The sequence below is a fragment of the Rhinopithecus bieti genome, unplaced genomic scaffold (assembly GCF_001698545.2).
Source record: "Rhinopithecus bieti isolate Rb0 unplaced genomic scaffold, ASM169854v2 scaffold_7681, whole genome shotgun sequence".
Taxonomy (NCBI): domain Eukaryota; kingdom Metazoa; phylum Chordata; class Mammalia; order Primates; family Cercopithecidae; genus Rhinopithecus; species Rhinopithecus bieti.
In genome coordinates this window covers 5,938,621-5,965,363 of record NW_016806571.1, presented here as the reverse complement: position 1 = coordinate 5,965,363, position 26,743 = coordinate 5,938,621, and the positions used below count along the sequence as shown (strand labels likewise).

At 39.7% G+C, this 26,743-nt stretch overlaps 1 protein-coding gene and 1 long non-coding RNA gene across 6 annotated transcripts in view; one reads left to right on the top strand and one right to left on the bottom strand.

Moving 5' to 3' along the window:
• Positions 1-23,070, top strand: part of LOC108532743 (uncharacterized) — a 55,184-nt gene extending 32,114 nt beyond the window's left edge. Inside the window, exons 2-3 of the long non-coding RNA XR_001886535.1 lie at positions 20,352-20,445; positions 21,382-23,070. This is a non-coding gene — a long non-coding RNA (uncharacterized LOC108532743). The remainder of the gene's footprint in view (positions 1-20,351; positions 20,446-21,381) is intronic.
• Positions 1-26,743, bottom strand: part of BABAM2 (BRISC and BRCA1 A complex member 2) — a 460,475-nt gene that overhangs the window by 163,299 nt on the left and 270,433 nt on the right. The gene's annotated exons all lie outside the window — the stretch shown is intronic.

Genomic DNA, 26,743 nt, shown 5'->3' with positions numbered 1-26,743 from the left:
TTATAGCAACCTTGTAAATGCACGCAGTGGTTGACCACCTCCAGTAGTGGGTCACTAACCATTCCTGAAGGTAGATCATTCCAAAACAAAAAACATATGGGAAGTGCTTTGAAAGCTATCAAGTATTATCGGGATGTGAGAATCCCATCATCATCTTTCATCATTTGACAGACACGACTGTTAGAACAGTAATCCTCAATGTATGTACAAAGATATTTATCATTAGTTGTAGTAAGACAGAAAGTAAACTCATAGGTCCATCAGTAAGGATGATTAAACAACTGTTATAACGAACTAGTGAATCCGTATGCATTGATCCGGTACAATCTCCAAGATACATACATATATATTTTAAAAGGCAGACTGCAACATAGTATGTACAGCATGCTACCATCCACATGACAGAAAGGATATGTTCACATACCTTTGTGTATTCATGGAAGGACATGCATACATAACTGACTGCCTCTGGGAAGGGGAGCTGGAAGACGAGGGGACTGGAATTGGAGGAAATACACTCTGAATCATATATCCTTTTATACCGTGTTCTTAAACATATTTGTAAAAAATCTGTAGTCCTTTTATCCTATTTGATTTTTCTCTACTTTAAAAAATGTTATAAGATGTAAGGGAGAAATGACTTTCTTGCAAAGTTAAATTCTTTTCCACTCTAGCTTCTACTCATGAATCTTTGTTTAATCTCTTAGAATGACAAAATACAAAATAATAATAATAACAAAAGCCTTCTAATCCCCTTTACAGCTATTCCTTTTATATGATTCTCTTATAGTTCATAAACATCTAAAAATAATTTCTTAAAAATGTGATACTATCAATCAAACATAAAGATATGGAGCATAGCTTTTAGCTATTTTAGAAGGAAATATTTCTTACATTTAATTGTTCTTTATTTTCAGTATTAATAGCTAAATTAATTACTTTAATGGCAATTGGTAGATGAAGTTAATATTCCTAGCTTTTTATATACACTAATTGTGATACTTTGACTCAGATTAAGTCTAAATATTGGCTCTATTCTTTAAAGCATTTAAATGACATTTTTCTAAATAGAAATTAGTAGACATTCATTACAGAAACTTGAAAAATAGAGAAAGCAAAGAGAAAAATTAAAACATACATAATCAACCACTCCAGAGAAAACCACTATTAATTTGATATACAGATTCCTTTTTAATTTCCAGCACATGCATGTATCATATTTTTATATTAATCAGAAATCAAGCTGACATATATGTTTTTAAAGTCTGTTTTAATAATTATCAACCCTCACTTATCTTTTGTTTTATAAATTTTGTGATTAAGATTAAAAAATGTTATTTTAAAAATTTCAAATTTTAATGTTTTTCTTTTAATCTCTGACAAATGTTAACTGGAAATAAAAATTAAAAATTTTATTGTCCAAAAAAAAAAAAATTTATTGTCCAAAAATTACGAACTGAAATAAATCTTCTTAAAAAAATTTAAATAAACTTTCAAATCAATGTTTTTTGAAAGTTTAAAGCATTTATATTTCTGAAGTGATTAAAGCTTAAAACTGTACTGGGACTTCTGGAATGCCCTGTATTATAAATATGATCCCAGGCTATGGTTTTTGTTTTGTTTTGTTTTTTTCCAATGACTAACAGGATTCTGTTATGCTGCTATTCTGTAAGATACTTATCTAATCCCTTATTACTGAATTTTTTTTTTTTTTTGAGACAGAGTCTTGCTTTGTCACCCAAGCTGGAGTACATTGGTACGATCACAGCTCACATTAGGCTTGACCTCTTGGACTCAAGCGATTCTCCCGCCTTAGCCTCCCAGGGACTACAGGCACGCCCCACTATGCCTAGCTATTGTTTTTGTTTGTTTGTTTTAGTACAGATAAGCCTTGTTATGTTGCCCAGGCTGGTCTCAACTCCTGGGCTCAAGTGATCCTCCTACCTCAGCTGCCCAAAGTACTAGGATTACAGGTGTGAGTCACCCCACCCGGCCTGGATATTTATATTGCCTCTTTTAAGAGGTCACAAAGAACATAAAAATAGGGGAATAAATGCTTGTCAGGTAAAAACACTCCACTCAGGTTAGAATTACAATAATATACTGAAATCCTAGAGCAACAGGGATGTAAGTATTAAAGGTTTTTAACACATATTGTTAAATTATCTTCCAGAATGGCTAAACATTGCCACCAATATTGGCACTACTTAGAGTAAAACAAAATGTCTTTAAAATAAAAGTGATTGTTTTCCTCTTAACCAAAGACATTTACAATATTAAAGTAGTATGTTTCAGGCTTACTTTGTTACCACAGCTTGAAATAAATCTCCATGGTGTGGTTCAGAAGAGCTCTTTTACAAACTGACCCACAATCCTTACTGGAGTTTGAAGGAGATAAAGTTTTAAATAAGCCCATAATAGAATACAGTTAACCAAGTCTTTAACACCAGTAGTGGGATCAGACATATTGGAGCTAAGCTAAGTCTTCCCTCAGCTTGCTCAGAAGCTGCTTACAGGAGAGGGCACAGGTGGCCAATGAGGGAATAAGTAGCAGGACTCAGCCCTTACCCACAGCGTTGCTATCTTTCTGGAAGTTGGGTTGAATTAATTAATTGGGGAGCAGGGGTGAGACTAACTATCTGCTCCTTGGGGAAGTTACTGGATCTGTGCCTAGATGGAACATGAAGGGAAAAAAGCTGTGAAGACACTAATTAATCTTCCTGATGTTTTCAAGTCTGACTTGAAATCTTTCAACTTTTAGGCGGGCCTTCAAATCCATTTAAAATAGATGTTTCAGCGATTAGAAACCTGATCAGAATGAAGCTTTTGGCCCTGTAAGAATGATAAGCAAACTGCTCTCAACAACGCATTGGACAAAAAAGGTAATACAGGACCTTGGGCCATAACCATTTCCTTTTTATATGCCCCTCGCCTTTCAAACCTCAGAAGGGAGGAGAATTTAGCATAAATGAAAGGAAAAAATTCATAGCCACTAGGAGTGATCACAGCCCATACAAAGCAGACCGGGCAAGCTCCTATGATGTCACACCATGCCACACACAGACCTCCAGAAGAAGTAGGCTACGGCTTTCGAAAGTGCCAAATGTTCTCTCATTATAGTACGTGAGCCTATGAGAGACAGCCTTCCAAGAAAATCAGATCCTGGCTGAATTATTCAATTTGGACAACGGATATAACTTTTATACTAGCCAAAGAATAAAAAGAATATATTTTATGCATTGGACACAGGCAATTCTGGCCCTTTATAATAAAATGGTTCCATTTTATGTGTGCTGGTGGACCCTTGTGAAAGGCAGCTTCTAAGTCTAGACCATGGGAACACCTTTTAGTTGAAGTGCTTTCCACTGGGCTCCTTGAGTTCCTCTGTAACAAAAAAGCCCTTGGGTGAGGTCCAAGAAAGTCTGTCCAGGTATTAGCAAAAACTCTCTTATTCAGATAAATAGAACTTGGCTCTGACATTTACTAGCTGTGTGGTCTTGAGAAAATTATTAACTTGTCTAAGCCTCTGTTTCTTCATCAGTAATGAGGAAGATATTAATGGTATTCACCTTATAGGAGTAGAAATACAGATTAAATGAGACAGTGCAAGAAAAACACTTAGCATCTGAACATCATGATTCTCTCAATTTTATAGGTAATATAGGTTAACTATTTTAGAATATACAGAGTAACCAAATCTTAGCCATCAAAGTGTTGCTGATCAAACAGACTTAGCAAACTGTGTTATTTATTTATTTTTATTTTTTATTGAGATGGAGTCTAGCTCTGTTGCCCAGGCTGGAGTGCAGTGGCATGATCTCGGCTCAGTGCAACTTCTGCCTTCTGGGTTCAAGTGATTCTCCTGCCTCAGACTCCCTAGTAGCTGGAATTACAGGCACCCACCACAATGCCTGGCTAATTTTTGTAATTTTAGTAGAGACGGGGTTTCACCATGTTAGCCAGGCTGGTCTGGAACTCCTGACCTCAGATGATCCTCCTGCCTTGGCCTCCCAAAGTGCTAGGATTACAGGCATGAGCCACTGCTCCCAGCGCAAACTGCATTATTTAAAAATAACCCGTTATTAAATGCAGATTTAGAAATAAATACATTTATGAAATCCTTAAGGATGCTTAAAAATGTTTTCCTTGATTATGCTACTTACACATTTTCTCTGAAATTGTTTCACTACTCATTGGTTACCAAGTCCCTTCTTGAAGACAAAGGCAAACTTCAGTACCTATCTATATAACTAGTGACAGTGCAATCATTCAGTCCAAATGATTCATATGGAATTAGTCACACAATCAGAATGAAGAACGTATGCATAAGTAAGATTCTATTAGCTGCAGAAAACTGTCAATTCCTGAAAAGTTTATCTTCTCCAGCATTCCAACCAAGAACCTTTTTCTCTTTTCGCACTATAGTATCGGCAACTCATGGTTTTCACACCCACCGACATGTTAATACTAAAGCTATATCCAGTCTCAACCTCTTTCCAAGTCCCTAATCCTAAATTTCTAACTGTCTCTTAGATATCTCCCCCTGGATGTCCAGTAGGCATTTAAAACTCATCAGGGTCCTGGCAAGAAACAGATGGCACACTGAAAAGGGAGATGGAAGCAAGTCTGATGAAGGCATTCGTTATGAGGTTGTAAACAGGGTAAGGGAAATCAAAAAGACATCGAGAAGCACCCTAGGGCCGGCAACAAAGGAAAGGCGTTCCTTATCACTGGGACCAAACCAAAGATAACTGTAGTGTCAGGAGCAGGGCTCCCAATGGAGTTGTGGCCATAGCTAGAAGACTGCAAACACAGCCACACCAGTGCAAAGAAGGGAAAAAGCCAGGGGTAGGAGAAATATCCCTCCTCACTCTCCTTCCACTCTCCAATCTCTAGCTGTTGAACCCAATCAAAGGCCAGAAGGTAAGAAAATTCATTTTGATGCAGCCATCCAGGGCACATACCAAAGTGAAGCGGTCCAAATCCAGATTTACTAGTTTGGCATCCACCCCTCCTCCTACTCCCCCAAAATGTGTCCTTCCTGTGGTATTCACTATTTTGGTTAATAGGATAACTCGCTGGAGTAGTTTTTGGTCATTCAACCTTATTATCATGACCTAGACCTCTGCAGCTCCTATTCTCCTACTGCAGCTCCTCCTACTTCAAGTTACTCTTCTCTCCAAGCCAGCACCCTCCATGCACTCTAGTTATCTTTACAAAACTTAAACCTCAGTGTACTCACCTCCTAGGGCTGCCATAACAAAGTACTACAGACTAGATGGCTTCAACCACAGAAATTGATTTTTCTCGCAACTGTAGAGGCTGGAAGTATAAGGAGTTAGCAGGGCTGGATTCTCTTGAGGCCTGCTTGGTTTGTAGGTGGTTGTTATCTCCCTGTGTCTTCCCCCTGTGTGTATCTGTGTCCTAATTTCCTCTTATTATAAGGACATTGGTCATATTGGGTTAGGGCCCATTCTGATGACCACATTCTAATTTAATTACATCTTAAAGGCCTTATCTCCAAATATAGTTATATTCTGAGGTACTAGGGGGTTAAGGCTTCAACATATGAATTTTGAGCAAACTTTACTTCCAAAGCATTTTCTCTGCTTAAAAGCCTTCACTGTGGCCGGGGGCAGTGGCTCATGCCTGTAATCACAGCATTATGGGAGGCTGAGGTGGGTGGATCACTTTGAGGCCAGGAGTTCAAGACCAGTCTGGCCAACATGGCAAAACCCCATCTCTACTAAAAATACAAACATTAGCTGGGTGTGGTGGCGCACGCCTGTAATCCCAGCTACTCAGGAGGCTGAGGCAGGAGAATCCCTTGAACCCAGGAGGTAGAGGTTGCAGTGAGACAATATCATACCACTGCACTCCAGCCTAGGTGACAGAGCAAGGCTCTGTCTCAAAACAAACAAACAAAAAAGCTTCAGTGCCCCTTCCCCCACCATTTTCTCTAAGACATACTCCAGATTTTTAAACCTGGCATGCAAAATGACCTTAACAACTTGCCTACTCAACTTACTTTTCCAGCTTCACCTCTTGCATCTGCTGTTTTTGCATTCAGATATCAAGCTCCTCGAACCAATGATCATTTTACAACCATACTTCATACCTCACCTTTGTATATGCTGTTCTCTCTGTGTAGAATACTCTCACATGTCCAGTAATCTGTAAAGTTATTTTTGATGCCTGAGGCAGAGCCAATTACACCCTTCCCATTCCTCAAAGAAACTTGAACACCCTACTATTATACTATGTATCACCCTGAATTGCAATTAATTCTTTACATCTTTCTCCCACAGTACACTGGCAATTCCTTGAAGGCAAGGACAATGTCTGTTTTTGCTTATCACTGATTCCTCTGCACCCAGAGCCGTACCTGGGACACAGTAGGAGCTAAACAAATATTTCTTGAATGAAGGAAATGAAAAAATAAGTGAAAACATGAACAAACCAATAAAAGAGGAAATGGTTTAATTTCTCTTTTGATACCTAGTACAGTGGTATGGTACTCACCAAACTTAAGAATGTACTTAATAAATGATTGCTGCATAAAATCCTGACTGAAGCATACAGGAAAATCTGAAACCATGAAGGGATCTGGAGTTATTCACTTTAAGAAAAGTTATGGAAGCTGATTATCTCTGGGGTAAAAAGGAAATGGATTTTAAAAAGCCTATAAACTTCAGGGAAGAAGCGCCAAGATACATGTGACAAGGCAATCTGAGCTCCACTCAGATCCAAGAACAAAGGGTTCCTGGTTTAAGCTATGGAAGTATCTTTTCCAGAAAGCAGCTGGGCAGAATTTCCTCACACGAATAGCTCTTAATGTATGGGAAAAAGAAAAGAGCAAAACAAAACAAGCAAAGGCAGCAAAAGGGAATAATTAGTGTAAACAGTTTAGTTTTTTTTTTTTTTTTTTTTTAATGCATTGGACAAACTCCAAGAAGGGAAAAAAAAAATGTTGTGGGATAAACATCTGTTCACTCGGAACATGACAGAGCCCTTGACAGGCTCTGCGGCCTGTGTGTGTCCTTATGTGCCCGAGGTTTATATTTATGCTTCCACTGCTCAGACAGCCCACAGAGTGCCCCAGAAAAAGACCTATTCCAGGCCAGGATGCACTCCTCTAACTCCATGTAGGGGTGCAGGGGCAACTCTCACTCGGTTGTGTTTGACACAACAAAAAACACACTGAAGGGAAGAAGAGCAAATACCAATTGCACATGTGGAACTGCCCTGCTCCACCTGCACTGGGTTCCATCGACACTGTATTTTATTGACTGCACGGAACGCACGGAAGTGACCAGACACCACACGTTTATGGGGATTAGCACTGTCTTTCCATCCCTATGATCCTTGGTATCAAGATATTAAGTGCAACAAGTTGAAGGAGTGTCTTCTTGTGCCAGATGTGCCTTTTGCAATCAGTCACTGAGTCTAGGAGTTTCTAAGAAGAGAACTCCATGAGAAACCTCATCTTCCAGTTTTCAGTACCACCTGATAGTTTCTATCTCCCCAACTGAGTAGAGGTGCATAGCGGCGGGCCTAGAGATGAAGGTAGATGGAAATGATCTAGCAATCTGCAATGGGCAGTGCCCTGAGGGAAACACCCACAAGGGGTGGATGGCCTCAGTTCTCATCTCCATGATGCTAGATCACGTTACCTTAAGAGCCTTGGGCCATGAGAGTCCAATTCTGAGGCCTCTGACCCAGCTCCATCAGCCTAGCCGATCTTACACAAGTCTCACCCTTAGGAGTACATTGTGTTAAGATGGGGACAGACTGCCTCACCCTTATCTTTCTTCCTGGCTGGCTTCACAACTTCTCTTGCTTTATCATCCGATTTACTCCCTTTTCTCTTCCTAAGACCCACTGCTCTCAGTTTTTCGTTATTCTTATGGCATTCATGTCTAACTCTGACATTCTATTAAATATCTGGCGGGGCTGACTGACTTTTGCTTCTCTCCTAGACCTTTGTCCCCAGCACCATGTGTGTATTTTCTGTGACCTGCCTCAAGATGAGAAAAATGTTCTTTTTCTCCCCTTAGGCATGAAGCTCTCTGGGTCTCTAAAGTCTCCCTGATAGTCAGCTACTGACTTACTCCACATAATACAAGAGGTCACACTTAACAGAATTATTCTGAGAGTGGCCAGTTGGGGCTGTTAAGAAAACTAATTCTCAAGCTGATCCTGGCCCACCTGCTGACTTGACTGGAAGAAGCACTGGCACCCAGAGCTTCACACTCAGAAGAAGGTCATGGGGGAAGCAGGTTGGCTGCTGGCTGGGAGGCATCTGGAAGGAGTGAGGATTTCACCAGCTTGGCCACAAAAGATGACACCACCATCTTTTTTCGGGGGGCACCTCATTCTATCAGTCTACACACAGATATGTCTACACCCACAATAAAATGTTTATAAATAAAATATTTGGTACCAGTTTTGATTTTCTACAGAATTGGGACTAAAAAACCAATTTATTCTTACACTTGTAGATTAAATGGTAACTCCACAGTTTAATTTTATCTGAAAGGGGAAAAAAAGCTGACATCTAGCAGTTAAACATGTCTTTGTCACTAGAGGCCTATGACACAAATCTCGATGATATTTTATGAGAACATGTATAGCTTTTCTCCACTTGTGGCTATAATTGCTGTTGGAGAAGCCCCAACATGTAAAGGTTGATGCTTCTGAATGTGCTGAAAGATGCTGGAACTAAACCATGCAGTGACAGCTATCAAAATGTCACCAATGCAGTGTCATATTCAGTCAAGATGCTTAAAAATTCAAATGTTCAACTAACACTGCTCTAGCTGTGCGAGGAAGAGGGTTACCTGGCTAGTTGGTAGGGAAATGAAATGAGGTAATGTGCATAACAGTACTCAGGAAGAAGCCCTGTGCAGGGTTGGCCGAGCTAGGAAAAGCTATCATTCACTGGGCGCTGACTCCATAGAGTAGTGCATGCCAGACACTAGTCTCATTACACATGTTTTAACTCAATTAATCTTCACAACTGTGAAGTAGACACTATCCTCATGCCTGGGTAAAAGGTCACAAAAAGGAGGCTAAGAGAATACCCAGCTACTCAGTATTGGAGGCTGGATTCAAATCCAGGTCTGTCTGACTTTGGAGTCTTTAACCGTTACTGAAGTTCTGGTTTCTCAAAAGCATCCTGCAGAAAGCTGTGTACATTTCAGGTGCTCTTTGTCTTTACTGTCCAGGTGTGAGGCATGCGCCTCAGGGCCCAGAGATGTACTCTCTTTACGTGGGCCTAAACACCCACTGGTATTTTAAAAAAGACAAAATACGGTATTTCAAGTTTCTAAATAATTTTTATTTAAACAATTACAACTCCTTGTTGCTTGCCCATAAATTTAAAAGGTTTCATTTGAAATCACTAGTATTTATTCTAGGAATCAGTAGTTGGTTTGAAGAGAAGGTTGCAGTAGCTAAAATTTAAATTTATACTAATTTAGGGCACAGGAAGCAGTATATAATATAGTGAATTCTGTTTCAAATGGAAAACAAACAAAAGGATGTCCAAATGTTTCATCCTATATCTATCAGAGTTCATTTCTGTTGCTAAATAAAATAAAGATCTCAGCCCTCAGTTTACCCCAGCTGCAAAATGAAAATAGTACCTCACTCAACATATGAGTGATTGAATTAGCTGCAGCTGGGCCAGCTTGGCATTAAGTAACTGCTGTGTAAGACTTTTTGACCGCAAAAGAGCACAGTGGAGGGGAACAAGTGCCAAAAAGGACACACCCACTCATTTGTGCTCCCTTTTGTATTAGGAATGCAGGGCCTCAGCATTGCCCAAGGGGTTTCAGGGTAAGATGCTGGACAGGTCTGCTAGGCAGCTCTGGCTAAACCTTCCTTGAAAAGTGGAAGAGTTTGGGTTCTAAGTAGCTCCAGAATAAAAGGAAGAAGGCTCTTTGAGACACTTCGGGAGTTTGAGCCAAACCAGAGACTCTGAAAATGGGGAAAGCAAACTGGAATTTCCTTGAAGGCCTATCTCTAATTTCTACTTTCTACCTACTCCCAACCCAACTCTTGCTCCCATCCCCATTCCCATTCCCCGCAGTCATCTGACTGGAAACTGGCTCAAGCTCTGAGTGAGTCACTGGTTGACCCAAGCACCTAGACTCCTGGAGCCCCCCAGGAACCCTAGGAGCCACAGGGAAGCCTGGGGGTACAGGCAACTCAAAACGAGAATGTGCCAACTTCCCAAAAAAAGGCAATGGTTGGGCATGTGCTCTCTGCTCCACAATGGCATTCTTCAAATGCTTTATAAGCCACTTAAAAAGAAAACTGCCTACCCATAATTCCCTGAAGACGTCTGGCTGGTTTATGCAATTTCCCAGTTATGCATCTTTCCTGTTAAGGGAATCTGTTGGAAAGCTGGCTCTGCACAATTGGGAAACTTGGGACCATCATGATTAGTCATTAATAAATTCACAGAGAACCTCGCCTCACGATTTAACTCTGCAGTAGTCTCCAGAAATTTGACTAAATGATGCTAAATATTTTTTAAAAGCATAGACAGTAGAAATCTTCCATGTACTTTCTGACAACTCTTACACAGACTACAAATTTCTGTACTTTCCAAACTCTCCCATGCATCCATCGTCTCTAACACCTACCAGACTGCATCCTTTGCCCATTTGCCCACACTCACTATTTCATTACTATTTCATTCCACCTACTCTTTATTTAAAACAAAACAAAACAAAACAAAAAAAACCCCAACAATTTATATGTTCCTTTCTACGTTCATTTAATTTAGTTTTCTGGATCCATGTGTATGCAGTATTTGCACATGCTAGATGCTAGTGCTAAAAAACAAAACAAAACATCAAATATTTAGGAAGCACCGCCCATGGGTTCAACTTCTTATTAGGAATAATGAAAGATAATACAAAAAAAGGCATATTTGTGTGATCGTGTGCACTGCACAAGCATATTAATGTGTGGGTAGTGATTGTGCATACGTGCACTTCTGGGAGCTCCCTTAAATTACTGCCTCTGTAACCTAACGCTGTGGCCGACTGAACAGAAGAAAATGTTCTCAACACAATGTATGATAAGATAAATTAATATATACTTGGATAGGTGTCTGAGGGGCCCGAGGGGGATTAGCTATCACATAACCATACGCTAAGCTCCGTGCACGGGCCCAGCTAAAAAGAACGTACGAAAACCAATCATGGCCAGGCACAGTGGCTCATCCTGGAATCCCAGGTTTTTGGGAGGCTGAGGTGGGAGGATCCCCTGAGGCCAGTTCAAGACTAGCCTGAGCAACTTAGTGAGACCCCATCTCTACAAAAATAAACATACTTAGCTGGGCATGGTAGTGCATGCCTGTAGTCCCGGCTACTTGGAAGGCTCAGGCAGGAGGATCACTTGAGCCCAGGAGTTTGTGGTTACAGCGAGCGATGATCGGCCCACTGCACTCGGAGTTTGTGGTTACAGCGAGCGATGATCGGCCCACTGCACTCTAGCCTGGGTGACAGAATTAGACTCTTTCTCTTAAAACAAACAAACACAAACCCAATCATTTTCTGGGCTTCTTTCAGGATGTGAAACCCTTCCAGATTATTACCTTTTACCTAACCAAATTCTGGCAATTTTTTTTTTTCGATGGGGATAGAGTTTCACTGTGTCGCCCAGGCTGGAGTATAGTGGTGCAGTCTTGGTTCACTGCAACCTCCGCCTCCTGGATTCAAGCAATTCTGCCTTAGCCTCCTGAGTCGCTGAGATTACAGGTGTGTGCTACCAAGCTCAGCTAATTTCTGTATTTTTAGTAGAGATGAGGTTTTGCCATGTTGGCCAGGCTGGTATCCAATTCCTGACCTCAGGTGATCCACCTGCCTGGGCCTCCCAAAGTGCTGGGATTGCAGGTGTGAGCAACTGCATCCAGCCAATTCTGGCAATTTTTAAAACATCCATATTGGTCTACTCACAGTGCCCTAAAAATGCCAGGCACACTTCTGCATTCATGCCTAGTTCACATGTCCCTTCTGTCTGGAATGCCCATCCTCTCCGTTACCTCCTGGAAAACTTCTATTCTTCCTTCGATGTCTTATTCAGATGTCACCCTTTCTTCGAGTCCTTCTTGGACTCCATAGCAGACAGAGCTCACGGCTCTTTCCACTGGACTCCTATGGTTCTATGTGCACACCTCTATTACAGAATTCATCACACTCTCCAAGTTAGTGACTTCTGTGCCTGACTCTGCCAGTAGACTCTACTCTTCTTGAGTGTCGGACATCTTCAGTCTTATTCCATAACCTCCCACCCTGACTTAAAAAGTGTCAGTAGACTGTCTGACGTGTGATAGGCACTCAAATAAATGTTGGTTGAATGAATGAATAATGACATATTACACTAGTTCTTTAGAAACAAACAGAAACTCCTGAAATTGAAATCAGTGAATTTCCTCAGAATGCACGAATTTGAGATAAAATGTTTTATCCTTTAGCCATTTAAGTGAAAAGAGAACTTGTTGATGATAAAGTTCCAAAAAATGCTTTTCATACCAGTAAAATTTCCAGACATGCACTACAGCAGAATCAAGGCAGACAGACAGCTTAAACCACTGGCGATAACTTCAGAGAAAGAAAGGGCAAAGGCATTAATGAGAATGAACAAAAATGTCCTACTCTGCCAACTTAAAATCTCTTTTCAATTTAGAAAACCTCCCACAACTCCTATGCAAAAATTCAAAGTTTAAATCATGCAATAAACAACACTAATGCAGGCAAAAGCTGCATTAGGAAAGTAAGATCAATAAACGTAGTAGAAGTCTCAAGCTATATTACACAGCCTTATTATAATGCTGAAAGAAGGAATTTGACTTCCAAATAATGAAAGAGACAAACAGCAGAATGGTCCAAGAAATGGAGAACACAAATTCAAGCATGGGTGTTGCCAATCCTAGCAGATGAACATTCCAAGGAGCTCACACTGGCACCGAGACTTAGAGTGGTGGCAGATAGTTCCACTCTGAAACCACTTTTGTTGCTGGTAGTTTTAGGGCTGCTTTGAGGCATAAACTGAGGAGCTACCTTATTACTACAACAGTGTGTATTTCAGTACTTTTTAACTTTCTTGTGTTGATGAAGTTATTCAAGTTGTCATTTTTGTTTTTCTTTTGGATCTGTCTTTTCTCCCTATGTGGGCTTCTTCATTCAGAGTTTATTAGTACAGTTTTACTATCTTGCTGATTTAAACCTGGTGTAAATATTTTGTTGTTTTTATTTTTGAATTTTTTAATTATTAGGTGAGGGTGAACAGTGTTCTACGTTTGTTAGTTGTTTTATCTCTTCCTCTGTAAACTGAACGACATTGCTCTTTTACCTATTGAGATTTTAAGTGTTCTGATCAATTTAAATAGAAATGCTGTTAACTTTTTACTATATTTGTGATCAATATCATTCCAGTTTGTTTTTTAAATAGTTTTCATGTTATTTCTGACACAAAGAAGAAAAGCTCAGCTTGAATGCTTGGATAACTACTCATGATTCTATCATTAGTAGGTGGGACATGAGAGATTAGAACCCAGGCCTGCCTGACCCCACAGATCAGGTCCTTAAATAATCTGTTGGCCGGGCACAGTGGCTCACGCCTGTATTCCCAGCACTTTGGGAGGCCGAGGCTGGTGGATCACGAGGTCAGGAGATTGAGACCATCTTGGCCGACATGGTGAAATCCCATCTCTACTAAAAATATAAAAATTAGCTGGGCATGATGGCGCATGCCTGTAATCCCAGCTACTCGGGAGGCTGAGGCAAAAGAATCGCTTGAACCAAGGAGTCAGAGGTTGCAGTGAGCCGAGATCGCGTCACTGCACTGCAGCCTGGCGACAGAGAGAGACTCCGTATCAAAAAAATAATAATAATTTGATGAACAGGATTAATACATTTGGGTCCAAACTTCATTGATGATATGCGGCCATCATTGAGGATTATCAGTTAGTATATTTTGTATTTGACTTTGTTGAAGCTGTCTATTTTTGCTGATATCAAAGCTTGTTTATCCATAGCAGCCTGTCTGCCTTGACCCTGTTGTTTCATATATGCTAGGGGTGTAAAAATTAGCTAAGTTTGCCACGGCAGTATAAAACAAAATGGCTGACTGCATTTTAAAAATGGGGTTTGGCTCTTCAGACTCCCCTTCTTTGAGTTCAGGGATCAAGGCCCTTTTCCAGGGTGTTGCTAGGAGTCTCACCTTTGGATAACTGAGGTTTTTCCAGGGCTGGTAATCTGACCTTCCTATAGTAGGCACTTGATAAACGTTTGTTGAAGATAATGAGATACTTTTCTTTAGTTTTCTAAATTGCCCAGGAAAAGCTTTCCCAGTCAAGATTAGAGACACAGCAACTTTCCACACACAGGGAAATAACTGGGAAATTATTTTCATAAGGAAAAAAGTCTTACAGTTTTCTGTAAATAAAAGAGTATCCTATTTTCATTCTCACAGAAGTCTAAAATTACAGACCAATGCATTTGTTTTCTACAGAGACATATGTAATTCACTTTAAAGAAAAGTTGGCTATGAAAGAGATTTCTATCAATTAAATTGAATGGTGAATCATATTTTCCCATTAAGTTCCATTTAAAATTTGTAATACAGAATCAAACTTGGCCTTCTCCTCAAAGATGTCCCTAGACTAAGTATATTCATTTAAGGAAAAGGCAGTTTTCTTTTCAATTCAACCAATTAAAAATGCATCTAAGTCACAAAATTAAAATTCCAAATAAGCCTTAAAATTCCGTATGTCTGCTTCATCGACAGTAGACCCTACTATAAAATAAGATAAGCCTTTTACAGTCTTTGCAATTAATTCTATAATTCTTTATCTCTTAAGGTAAATATTCCGTTCTAAAAGTCTTCTAAAATCAATTATTTTGTAGGATAACTCCTGATAGCTTATTTATAATGCTGGGGACAACTGCTCAGGAACTATTAATAACTTAGTATTCTTTAAATAGACTATGAAAAACTATAATTTACAAATATTTATAACTTGCTTATTCTGTGACTAATACCTGCCAGGCTTTGTAGTCAGCAGTGGGTATAGAACTATAAATAACATATAAATAATACATGGTCTCAAGAATCTCCCAATTAGTAGCAGAGAAAGGCAGAAAATTAATTTAAATTCAGTATCATAACAATTATTATTGAGCCATGTAGAAACACAAAAAGGGGCATTCTTAACTGTCTGGTAGAAGGGTGCTAGGAAATGCTTCAATGAGGAGGTGACATTTGTGATGAATCTTGTGGGAGGAGTAGAAATTAACTAGGAAGATAAGATTACAAGCAGAGAAAAACAAAATAACCTTCCTCACACTAACTCTCTTAACTCTGGGCACACATACTCAGAAAAACATATCTGTTCTCACCCCAAAATAAATTTACAATCATTGGAAAAGAAGCATTACTAATAACCAGCATAATTTTATTAACAAATCTAATCAAATTACTCCACTTTTCTTCTCAGAGGAGGTGATCTAGTGAATAGAGGTAAATATTTTTCCTAAAATGTAGGTACCTCATGTTATGAATTATCCATATATGCAACAACTAATTTCACACTTCCTCCTAATTTCCACCTCTGAGAATCCAAAAGGAAGCCCTCTAGAACAGCAACTGAGCTGCCTGTGGCTGATAGCCCCATCTGGTGGTTGGTATGGGGAACTGTGCAGTATAGGGTTTCCATCCTACTTTTCCCAGAAGGAAAGAAAACGCTGTTTTTCTCACTGTCTCTACTTTTCTCCTTATAGTTCGTTAACTCCAGCACCTGGCACTCGGCACACAAATATTTGTTTTTAGATTCCCAATAAATATTTATAGAACTGAGCTGTTTTGAATAAGAAATCATTAACACAAGGTTTTGTACAGGCTTTTCCATTTTTCCTAAGCACTTTTACATTTATTACCTCAGCACTTTTAGCTCAGTCACCTTAGTATGAAGATGAAGAACAGTATTGCATAAATCATCAGGATTCTCATCTGCTTGCATTAAAATACGGTGTACTCTGTAAGGAGACGACCCTTCTCTATCGATCAATTATTTATGAATAAATGAATAAATTTCCTATCTTTTTCTCTCCAAATTCTTTATCTGGTACCTTAAGAACTGTTCTTCATTTTATTTGTAAGGCAAAAGCCACCATAAATCATCCATTTGAGTTGTGCTAGTTAAACATATACTTGCAGCTGAGCAAACGGAGGGTAAAGATTGTGATAATAAAGAACTATCTACTTATACAGCTGTTGAAGTAGTTTTTAAAAAGAACTCAAATATTCCAGAAGTCTCCAAGTACTTTTTTCTTTATCTTTTAATTTATCCTGCCTTTTCTAAGGTGTTGACCTTCAAGATTTTAAAACTTCAATTTTATTTTCTATAATGTCAAATTACTTAGGTTGCAAAGGTATTAGTTTACAGAAGCAAAAGAGAGAAGAGAGATATAGGAAGACTACAGATAAAGCAAATGGAAGAAAATTTAAAAGGTAGGAATAGCACAGAAATACTGTAGGATTCAAAATTTAATTTGAAAAAATAATACAAAAGAAAGAAAAGTGGGGAAAAATGGTGATATAAAACAGGGTCTGTGAAAGACTTCAACTGATTCTCAACTGTAAAGTGTATTCATATCATATATACTTGTTTAAGAAAAGACAAAAATAACACAAATAGACAAACTCTGTTAATAGTTACACTGTTGACATATCTCCCATACCCACATTCTCTGAGCCATTTGGAAGAAATCTTTTATTTAACCTTTTCTATTCTCAAGTATCTTGTCCTGTGAAACAAAAGGATCTGACTATATGATTTTTAAGGCCTCTTCTAGCTAGAAGTTTGCTGTTGTTGCTGCTGTTTTGAACATTCTCTGAGCCTATGAATGATTTTTAAAAAATACATAAAGAAGGGCAAGGCAAGGAAAGGCAAATGAAGGCGTCAGAAGGAATATAAGATTTCATACACAGAAATGTTAGTAAGAAAAATGATGTTTTCCAGACAAACACCTCTACTTATTAAAGGCATTAATTAAAGTAACCAAATATGGCTATTTTCACTCAGGATATACCCTGCAATGCTAAAATAGCAACCACCTTACCACCACCACTCCCCTGTTCCCCTAAAATCAGAAACCACCTTACCACCACCACTCCCCTGTTCCCCTAAAATCAGAAATGCTTCCTTTGAAATATTCCTGTTTCTCCAAGTTGATGTGTCATTATCCAAAAGAAGTCTCTAAGCTAAACTTCCATATTCGGCTTCAGGTTTTGAATTCATAAAATGAGGAACCGAACTGACCTCTCTTGCCAAGGTGTTGCATACTTTGTTTAATATGGCACTTTAAGGCCTTCAGTTTTAAGATACTTGAGAAGTACAAAGTATCATTATGTTAATTACTATTATTATAAGGCTCCAGAGCTTAGGTGAGCTATATGCTAATGTCTAATGTACTCAGTTGTAATCTATGACCCAGGAAGGTGATTTCCAAGCATCACATGTCAGTCTGTCGTCCTTGTGTAACTCCAAAGAGCCACACACAATAGGCAGAAGCAGGCACAGTGACTTGGACTTTGATAAATATTGCTGGAGTCTAACTTTCTCCGCAACTCTGCTGAATACTAAGAAAAACATGACCCTACTCTTTCCACAAGGGTATTCTTTACAGAATTCAAATTAAGATAGACCACAGAAAAACCAAAAACTCAATTGTGCATGTCCTGGAGAAAATTAGGTAGTAACTCCTAAATAAATAAGTACTTAGCCAACTTCAAGACAGACATTCTTAAAGTTTAGTGTGTGTTCAACTACCTATGAAGCTGGTGAAAATGCAGATTTCTGAGCCCCCCAAATTCTGATTTGGTAGGTCTGGCACGGGTTCAAGGAGTCTACACTCTTAACAAGTTCACAAGGCCGATGCAGGTGGTCCACTGACAACATTCTTGAGAAGCACTGCTTTGGGGTTCCAGGAAGCCTGCTAATAAAATAGCAAAATGCTGATTCAACACATTCAACAAAAATTTAGAGGTCTCAAAGACAGCAATACCAAGTGTAATGTAATGTATTAATTTTTACCACAGTTTCTATTAAGCAGCAACTTAAGAGGCTAAGATTTGGACTACTAATTCCAAAGTTTTGACGAAAGACAAGTTGAATTGAGAAAATGTTTCAAAAATGCAATGTCAAGAAATCTACATGTATATGAACAAAATAAGGCAGAAGAAAAGACTTTAGATAGCAAAAGTGGTTGTTATACATTTTGTATTTTCAAATACACCAACTAGCAGCTTAGAAAACAGACGTGGCAAACAATGGACCAATTTAATGCCTATTAAGTAAAATACATAAGTAAAAATAAGCCATTTATGAATAAGCCTCTGTTAAGGAGGAACATACCAGGAACAGGATCCGAAATCCTAATATGTCTTTGCATTCTTAAATGCTAAAGTCATGGGGGAGAAAAAAAAACAACTTGAAGTGAAATGCTATGAGGTGTTAATGTATCAAAGTGTTACTCACTAAGAATAACACACAAAACTGCTCGAGCGATTACCACAGGGTTTTATTACAGAGACAAATAGGGATATAAGAGATACAGCTTAAATGAAGAGGATGGCTTTGAAGAACAACAGAAGAACCATCTATCCACCCCCAGCCCCCAACTAAATGAAAGACTGAACCACTGGCAAGAAATAGCATACAAATTTCTATAAAACTCCTGGTATAATCACCAGCCAAATGAACTGGATCTGTACTTAGGGCTCAATGCCTAGTAGCTGATGACCATCCTTTAAGACTCAGCTCAAATCACACCTCTTCTGTGAAGCCTTCCCTTCCTTCACTCAGCAGGAGAAATGTGCTAGTGACAACAACATTGGCTTTAGTATTCAGGTATCGTACTATTTTTATAACCAAAATACCAGTATTTCTGTTGGTGTAGTAGCATGACTTCAGAGTGGGTGAGGAGCTTCATTCATCCTGAGCTCTCTCCAGTTCATCCCATGTGCCCATTCCTGTCTCCCCAGCCACTTAGCCCAGACACCTTCACAGTAAAACCTGGGAAGACTCCCAGCTCCTCCTTCCCATTATCAGCTCCTACAATTTCCCCTCCCTGCGCCAAACCCCAAAAAGGCTGAGGCTAGACTTGGAGGAGGAGAAAGGTCTCTTGAAGTTGAGGGAACTCTTCCCTGGGAAAGGGTTGGCCTAGAGAGAAATCAAAGCTGGTATTGAGGCCACCAGCAAGAGCTGAGAAGCTGCCAGAAGATAGCAGTGGCCCTGAAAACTCCACAGCCCTGTTGATCTGGTGTGGAAATTCTGTGAGGCCCAGGGCAGAGGGGCTGTCGTCAAAGCTCTTAGAGGCACATGGCTCTTCATTCTCAATTGTTTAAGGCAAATTTGAAACCTTGAAGAGATGGATTGCTAAATATCAGGTGTGGCTCTTTGTGGGACAGAAAAGAGGTGCTATAGACAGACTTACAGCTTAAAGGCCTCAGGAAAGCATCCCCACCTGAGTTTATTCTTACATATTCTAACATGGTAGATTTAAATCATTCTTTGAAATAAAAACAGCCCGCTGCAGGACTAGGCTTATCACTTATTTACAGTGCCATGTGAATAATCCAGTCATCACCCCATGCAAACCTGCCCACTCTCTGGTGAGGTATCAGTGCTCACAAACAGTGGGGGAAAATCTGTGTGTGAAGACTACCGAAAGGGGTTGGATGTCTCAAGAAAGACCTGGAAACTCTCCTCTCTAAGAAAAGATTTGAATTGAATTGTCTATTTAGAGAAATCCAGAGGTAGATAGGTAGCAAATGCTAAAAATTTTAATTTTAAGAAAGGGACCAAATGTTATCAAAGCATTTTTAACTACCTTGCTCTAATTTATAGTTATTCTCATGTTCATGATGTAAGTATTAGTAATTAGTTTTAACTCACTATTGAAGAATTATCGTAGAAAAACTTCACTGTAGAGAGGGAAAGGATGCTTTTTTTTTTTTTTTTTGAGATGGAGTTTTGCTCTTGTTGCCAAGGCTAAAGTGCAATAGCGTGATCTCGGCTCACTGCAACTTCTGCCTCCTGGTTGGTTTCAAGTGATTCTTCTGCCTCAGCCTTCTGGACAGCTGGGATTACACGTGCCTGCAATCACACCTAGCTAATTTTTTGTATTTTTAGTAGAGACGGGGTTGCACCATGTTGGTCAGGCTGCTCTCGAACTCCTGACCTCAGGTGATCCACCCACCTTGGCCTCACAAAGTGCTGGGACTACAGGCATAAGCCACCACATCCAACCTCCTTTGTTCTTTTTTCCTAGGTATTCAATGCCTCAAGAGGAACTGGTCTGGCTGGAGCATGTAGGTATAAAACAGGTACCAAAAATCATCTTGAGTCAGCAAAAAGAGCTGCAGGTGTAGTATCTGATAAATTTAAAACCTCATATATGTTTACTTTAGAACCTACAGAGTAAAGTCAAAAATGCTAAGTGTCTTTTAAGAGCCTCAGTGCACTTCACCCATCATTAACTACTATTGATAACCATCTTACCCACAAATCTGATTAGAACGCTGCCTTCTGGCCTCTTAATTTCCTTAAAAGAGTCAGAGCTGTGGGAGCTATTAACTCTAGGTTCCCTATCAAACTATCTTTGGCAAGGACATTGAGTAGCAAGAAGCTTTTCATCATTCTCACATTGTTTTTTTGTTTTTTGTTTTTTAATAAACACATTTCTTTAAAGATAAAGAAAGAAACTGCAGTTGCTGGGAGGACCATCCAGTTCATTTCTCATGTTTTACACGTGGAGGAACCCAAAGAAGTGAAGTGACTTACCAGCCTCGGGTCACCTGGCTAGAGTGAGAGGTAGAAACCAGGGCCAGAACACGGGACTCCTGACTTCACCAGCTGGCGCTCTTCCCCGGTCTCACAGTCTTTCCAAGAGAGAAGCACCGGTCTTTCCGAGCAGCTTTCCAACTGCTCAGGAGAGGGTGATGTCTAAACTGGTCCTCCTTCAAGAGCCACTAAAATACTTACAGATTGTCCTATTTCGTATACCTTAGTTCCACTTAGTTACAAGTTCAAACTTCTATCAGAACATGTGTCAATAGTTCCATGATCTTCAGAGGAAAGACAAGGGAGTGAGTTCTCTCCTTTCTGGCTGTTGCCAGGAAAAGGAGATGGCAGTACTCCAACTTTTTCCCCCTCCCCACTGTATCGCCATGTATCTAAGGCATTCTTTTCTTTGTTACTGTAAGATACCCTGCAAAGGGCAAGAGGAAGCCATGTGGGACAGCAGATAGATGAGAATTGGAATCAGAGAAGGTAATATTCCCTCTACTTTTCACTTGCAGGGTAGCTTGTCTGAACAATAGACAGACTTAACTTGTCTGAACTAGAGTTTCTTCACTTGTAAAATGTAAAACATCGCCTACTCCACAAGGTTTTTGCAAGGATGAAATGAGATTCTATATGTAAAGCACCTAGTACAGTGTCTGGTTTGCATGAGCTCCTCAAAGAAATTAGTTTCCTTCTCTCTTCTACTGTTATGGTTAAGATTTGAGACAAGTAATTTAACTAGTTAGCCTCCCCTATATAATGGAAGATAATATATACTTCTGATGAAAAGACACTACATAAAACAAAATATGATTATTAACCATCAAGATTAATACCTGGAGGCACTAATTCAATGTATAAAATATGCAAAGGTACCAATTCACTAATAAATACACTATGGCAGGAGCTTGTCCCAAGATGCCAATTTGCTGAAGTAAGAGGTACATGCTAGGGCCAAAGTGCCAGGGACACCGACTAAAGCAGCCAGAGAGGGAAGGCTACTACTCTCCTAGAGATGTTCAGCACTGAGTAAAAATCCCAAGAGAGCTAACAACCACCCATCAAGGAATTAGTAGAGCTAAAGGAAGTGGCAACCGTACAGGCATGTGGAGTGATACAGCAGAAAGAGCACAGGAAAACTGGGCCCTGGAAACCCTGTGTTCCACCTCCAGATCTGCTGCGAGTGGATGTGAGAGTTTGGCAAGTCCTTTAAAATGCCTGAGTATTCATTTTAACTCTGGAAAACAGAGATGACAATGCGGGCTCTATCTAGCTTGCAAAGAGAATGCGCCTTGTAAAGTAGAAAGCACAATATAAATGTTAAGTTAAATTACTCTGATTGTGCAAACATACAAATATAGGAAATAAAAGACTAAACTAAGGAAGCCCCAAAGGGTGACAACAAGACGGGGGAATGAAGGCCATCACTCTGATTAGGACACCAGGTGAAGGTTCCAAGGAAGTAACAGCGAGGAGCTGAGTCTTTGTACCCAGTACTCAGGGTGTAGACTACAATCCACTATATCAAGGGAATAGGGCAGTACTGGTTATAAACAGGCACCAAGAAACATTTAAGTTATACTCTGCTTAATTTTTTAAAAATACAATCAAAACACTACAATAATAATGCTGTTACCATTTCCATTCCTTGTCTTTGGAATAGTACAATGGGCTTAGCATTCTGTCTTTACTGTGATGAGTGACATATTATATAACACGAAAATGCCTTGCTATTAATAAGGAACCTAGATCATGGGGCCATAAGCTTTTGTGGACTGGCCCTACACCCAGTTTAAGCTGGTCGGCTTTTCCTGCATGATACTGGGTCCACACAGACTACTTGGAGAGATGATCATTTATTGCAAGGACATTTGAAAACACGAGCAACAAAGGAAAGCACTTTGTGTGCACTGCGCTCACTCTGGCTCCAGCTCTCCTGGCTCTGGGATGCAGACTGGGTTTCATAAGCAAGGAGGAAAAGTTGCTTAGCACTGTTCCAGGTAACGATTCAGAAGTGAGTGACAGTACAGCTCTTGTTTGCCCTGCATGTCTGTTACAGAGAGATCTGACTTGACTTTCGGGCCCTCCTGGTATATGGACTTGTATTGGGTGAACTGAGCAGGTCCATTCTGCTGCGGCTGGATCACTGCTAGCTCCTGGCCCATCCTCCAACAAGGCGAGCTGTCCAACTGACAGCTACAAAAAAAGAAAGAAAAAGGGTTGGGTTCTGTCCCCCAAAATGTGGTTATGCATGTGGCAGGCACTATGGCTTGATGGGCTCCTTCAGTACATCCAGTTTCCTTGGTAACCCAACTATGTACTAAATGGTTTCCATGGCAAAACACGTTCCAGAGTCCAAATAACCAACCTACACATACAATTTGGAATGCAACTTATTAGTGGGGGGCTGCCTGCACTTGAAAAAACGCGTAAGCTTAATAAACAGTCCTGGTAACTTTATTGTGGCACCAAAGCACATGCCTCTGTGGAGCCCATTCAAAGGGCATCGTATCAGGGAAGGGGCCAGAAAGTGGGAGAGCCAAATCTAAAGTGTGCCAGACTGAGCGATGAGATACGGTTTCTGCGGTACACAGTATTCCAAGAGATGAGATCTTGATCTGAAAGTAGTGGGCCAAACAACCACAGAATAAGAGTAAAGTATTTCTGGTATTCCTAGAAATCTCTCTAAGAACTGAAATAAGATTCTCAACCTTGAACAAGGTGTTCAGTCTATAATTTGGAAGTCAAAGGAAAAGAAGGTATTACCTTCCTTTTCAGTTCGAGTGATAACATCCCATTAGGGGGTGTATATGTAGGGAGGTATATTAAGTGGTCTCAATCACTAAGGGGTCATTCATCCAGCAGGCAAGGACCATGGATGCCAGATATCCTAGACTGCACTGGACCATATCACAAAGCAAAATGAGTATAACATCCACGTTGAAACCTGTGTCCTATTACTAAAAGAATTTCCTAAAGGGAAAAATTACAAATTTTAAATGTATTTCTTGCTACTTGTCCTTTCTTCTTTAAAACAAAAAATTAAGGGGAGGGGAGCAAAAGAAAATCTAAATAATGTTTTAAAAGCTCTTAATCTGTTTAATGAGAGTTCTATCACAAAGATGTGAACTTAAGCAAATGATGTAAAAGAACATTAAAAATGATTTGTCAAAATGAAGAAGGAAGCCACGTGACTTTCTAACACAGGACAGCACAGTGTGAACAGAGGCTCCATTCTTGGGCTTGGGAGAGTAAACCTGCCATGGCACCTACTGTAACCTTCGAGTTCAGAACCCTGTGGCCCAAAGTCAGGGACTACGTAGGCCTGCTTTTCACTCTGCAACTAACTTAGATTTTCTTTCTTACATGCCAGTAGTTAGTGATTATGTAGAGGGAAGCCATTAAGTGCAAAAATCCCTCATTTCAGATCTCCAGAAAGGCTACGGAATTTTAGGTCTGGGATGGGCAGATCCTCCAGACCCTACTCTGTTTTGCTCCTAGTCCAATTTCAGGTTTAGGTCAATCTCCTGTATTCAGAAAACTTCCCTTGTTCCCATACTCCCTTCAGAGGTTCTGAACACCTTTAAATCTGAACTGAACTGAAAAGTCCCATGTTAGCTTTTCTTAAAATTCCTAGAAATGGCTGAAAATTTTATACATGAGAGTTCTAGAGATTAAGATCCAAGTCAGGATCAGAATGGATTCGCTAGTGGGCTGAAGAACCCCTAGGCCTCCAGTTCTGACCAAAGGCCCAGTTCGGCCTTAAGATCCAAGAGACGGGGCAACATCCAGAGTCACTCAATAGTTGCAGCCACTCAACATTCTACAGTGGCCCCACTGATGGTGCGTCTTTTCATACTTTATGTGCTACTCATGTTTCCTTGTCTGTGAACCACGTTCATGGTTTTTTGTTCACTGTCTGTCAGATTTTTTGCCATTTTCTTAATTTTAAAGAGTTCTTTATTTTGGATATGAACCCTGTACCCATTATTTTAGGCTTATAATTTGTATTTTTAAATGCAATGAGAGTAAGAAATGGCAGTTTAGATCTTCTATTGGGGACATAAATGATCTAATGTAGGAAAATCTAATATGCACATGGAAAAACTTTAAAATATGATGAGGGTGGGAAGTAGACAAGGACTCTAGCCAAAAGGAACTTCAACAGGCGAGCTTAAGAATAGTCAAAGGATACCATCAAGAAAGTGAAAAGACAACACATAGAATGGGAGAAAATATTGGCAAATTATGTATCTAATAAAGGTCTAGTATTCAGAATATATAAAGAGCTCTTACAACTCAATAAGAAGAAAAATAAAGCAACTTAAAAATGGGCAAAAGTCTGAATAGGCATTTCACCTAAAGGATTTGAAAATATGTGTTTACACAAAAACTTATAACATGAATATTCATAGCAACATTATTCATAATAGTCAAAAAGTGGTAACAATCCTAATGTCTATTACCTGATGAATGGATAAATCAAATGTGGTATATGACATACTGGAGTATTATTCCACAATGAAAAGGAATGAAGTACTGATACATGCTAAAACATGGATGAACCTTGAAAACATTATGCTAAAAAGAAGAAATCAGTCACAAAAGACCACATATTATATGATTCCACTTACATAAAATGTCCAGAATAGGCAAATCCATAGAGATAGAAAGTAAATTAGTAATTGTCAAGGGCCGGAGGGTTGGGGGAAATTGGGAGTAACTGCAAAGGGTGTGGGATTTCTTTTCCGGGGTGAGGAAAATGTTCTAAAATTGATTGTGGTGATGGCTGCACAACTCTGGAATATACTGAAAACCACTGAACTGTACACTTTAAATGGGTGAGCTGTACATGAATTATAGCTCAATAAAACTGCTACTAACAAATAAATAAAAGAGTAGGCTGAGACAAAAAGTAGTGAAGGAAAGGGAAAGAATGACAGAATGCCTTAAACCCAGGGTGACAATTAATTTTAGGTTTCTGTTACAGTGTATTTTCCTTTGGCCCTTAGTAGGTATCACCAAAAATGAGCAGAAAATGCAACTTGTAAAAGGCAGTGAAAGTCAGGAAAGAGAGGTAACATACAAAGCCAGGAGTCAGGCAAGGGGAGGCTGGAGCCAAATAGCTGAAAAATATAAGGGTCCAGATTTAAACAGCAAGGGCTGAGACAAAGGAGAAGAGATGAGTATTTACAGATATGAGCACATGCGGGGCATCCTCCCAGTTCTTTCTGTCTGTGCTTCATCTTTCTCCTTTGTTTCAGTTCTGTCCAGCACTCTCTATAAGCCACACCACATTGGAAAGATCAGTGATTCTCAAGTGTTTAGTAAGTATATAAATCACTAAAAGTACTTATTTAGATTTTAAATCACAAATACTTTAGATTCAGAATGTGGGTGGCCCCAGAAATCCAATTTTAACCAAATCCTAACCTCATGTTGAGGCAGGTATTCTGAGGACCACACTGGGAGCACTGATGTGTGACCTCCATGGTCCAGAGCCCCTCCCCACCCCGCCCAGGGAAGCAGTGGGTAGCATGTAAGACCAAGGACTTTGGGAGCTAACAGATCTGGGTTTGAATCCTGTTTGTTGTCACACACTCATTGTTGACCTCTGACAGTTACTTAACATCTGTGTGCCTTAATATCTCCATGTGTCTTGAGAGCCAGTAATTCTGATCCCAAAGGTCTATTGCGCAGATTGAATAAAACAATGTTTGCAACAGGTTCAGCACAGTGTCATCAGGGTCGTGACTTTTGGACTGCTCTTGTCTGTGATTCTTGTCCCTGGCCAGCATATCACTGTCATGGCCAGTGGACATCTCACTAAAAACTTCAGAGAAGGAGTCTATCTCAATAAAAACTTCAGAGAAGGAG